The sequence below is a fragment of the Octopus bimaculoides genome, chromosome 29 (assembly GCF_046866305.1).
Source record: "Octopus bimaculoides isolate indiv1 chromosome 29, ASM4686630v1, whole genome shotgun sequence".
Lineage (NCBI taxonomy): Eukaryota > Metazoa > Mollusca > Cephalopoda > Octopoda > Octopodidae > Octopus > Octopus bimaculoides.
Genome location: NC_142956.1, coordinates 16,388,468 through 16,391,124, shown reverse-complemented (window position 1 = coordinate 16,391,124; position 2,657 = coordinate 16,388,468).

The following is a 2,657-nucleotide window of genomic DNA, read 5'->3' as shown; positions in this document are numbered from 1 at the left end:
ATATATATATATTATATATATATATATATATATATTTATATATATATATATATATATATTTATATATATATATATGTATATATTATATATATATATATTATATATTTATATATATATAAATTTATATATATATATATATATATATATATATATATATATATATATAAATATATATATATATATATATATATATATATATAATATAGTTTCAGTCATTTGCTTGCGGCCATGCTGGATTGCCACCTTCAGTCGAGCAAATCGACCCCAGGACTTATGCTTTGTAAACCTAGTACTTATTCCATTGGACTCTTTTGCCGAACCGCTAAGTTACGGGAACGTAAACACACCAACATTGGTTGTCAAGTGATGGCAGGGGGACAAACAGAGACACACAAACATATACACACACACACACACATATATATATATATATATATATATATATACGAGGAGCTTCTTTCAGCTTCCATCTATCTAATCCACTCACAAGGCTTTGGTTGACCTGAGGATATAAACACTTGCCCAAGGTGCCACACAGTGGGACTGAACCCAGAACCATGTGGTTGGTAAGCTATCTTACTATTTGGCCTTAAAATAGCAGAAATAGCTTTAAGATCAGGAAGTCCATGACAAAATTTCTTATTTCCCTTGTCATGTTAATTCATACATACGTACATACATATACATATATGGTGGTTGTGTACTCCTTAAGCAGAGTTTGACCACCTCCTGTACCTACACCTTAGCGACATCATATATACATGTGTGTGTATGTATATATATATATATATATATATATATATATATATATATATATATATACATATATATATATATACCGGAGTAAGCACATAAAATGTGCAACAAGGTGGAAAAAAAGAGTACTCAAATACCAGAGGTAGAGTAATATGCTTTATTTAAAAGCAGCAGAAATATAACAAAACTGTCCAATGAACAGGAATGTGAAACTCAGAGTAACAGTCTTTTGTTATATTTCTGTTGCTTTTAATAAAGCATATATTTGCTTCACCACATACCGAAGTTCAGAAATAGTAGCTAAGTTCTCCACCGATAATGGTGCTTACATACCGAAGGGCTTGGTAAAAATTATTAATTGTTGATTTATTAATAAATTAATAAATTGATAATCCGTTACCCTTTTAATTTGTAATAATTATATATATATATAATATATATATATATATATATATATATACTACTCACACACATATATAAATACATATATACACACAGTCATGTATTTTTATAGTTGTATATGTAAATTTGTGTGTGTGTGTGCGTGTATGTATTTATATATATATACATATATACCTTATATATATATATATGTATATATATATATATGCACACACGCACACCTATACTTACAATTATATGTTATCTTTATGTTTGTAGACATCAATTTGTGCATGTATATTTATACAATGATATATGTATGAATCTGGGCCTCTGTATGTGTGTGTGTGCGTGAGCAAGTGAGAATGTGAGCGCCTGTATTTGTGTACATGTATGTATTTGCATGTATGCGTATGTCGGGGGTGGGGGTGGGGGGTGACATGTGTCAAAGCCAACTATTCTGGCAAAATGAGAGAAACCCTAAGAAACAAGCAATATAAGAACCCCCCCCCTTTTTTTTTTATAAAATGAAAAACAAACAAATCAACAAAAATATGATAAATAAATATTAGTGACTGTTTGGTGGTGGTCATGGCTGGAAGGCCTCTGGGCAACAGTCACTTTCACCCTAATCACTGACACACCCAACATGTCTGTAATCCTATGTATGTGTATGTATGCACATAACAATGTGTATATACATGGGAGCCGTGGAGGCGCAATGGCCCAGTGGTTAGGGCAGCGGACTCGCGGTTTTGATTCCCAGACTGGCCGTTGTGAGTGTTTATTGAGCGAAAACACCTAAAAGCTCCACGAGGCTCTAGCAGGGGTTGGTGGCGAACCCTGCTGTACTCTTTCACCACAACTTTCTCCCACTCTTACTTCCTGTTTCTGTTGTGCCTGTAATTCAAAGGGTCAGCCTTGTCACACTGTGTGTCACGCTGAATATCCCCCGAGAACTACGTTAAGGGTACACGTGTCTGAGGAGTGCTCAGCCACTTGCACGTTAATTTCACGAGCAGGCTGTTCCGTTGATCGGATCAACTGGAACCCTCGACGTCGTAAGCGACGGAGTGCCAACAAAAAAAAATACATGGGAGTGCATCATGGCCCCACCTGTCATTAGACATCGTACAAGGGTTCGGCAATTTTTTGCTGAACAACCTCACTCCCTGCATCAAATGGACATTACCTGTACAGGTGCCACATGTCAGATGACGAAATGATCGCAGAGCAACATGAAATGAAGTGCTTCGCTCAAGAACACAACACAACACTTAGTCTGGGAATTGAAACCACCACGACGTTGCAATTGTGAGAACAACACGCTAACCACTAAGCCATGTGAGCGTGTGTGTATATATATATATGTGTGTGTGTGTATATATATAGGTATGTGTTTACGTGTGTGAGTGTGGGCATGTGTGTGTGTATATGTATATGAGAGAGACAGACAGACACAGTGTGTGCGTGCATGCACAAATACATACAAGCACATATATATATACATAAATATATAT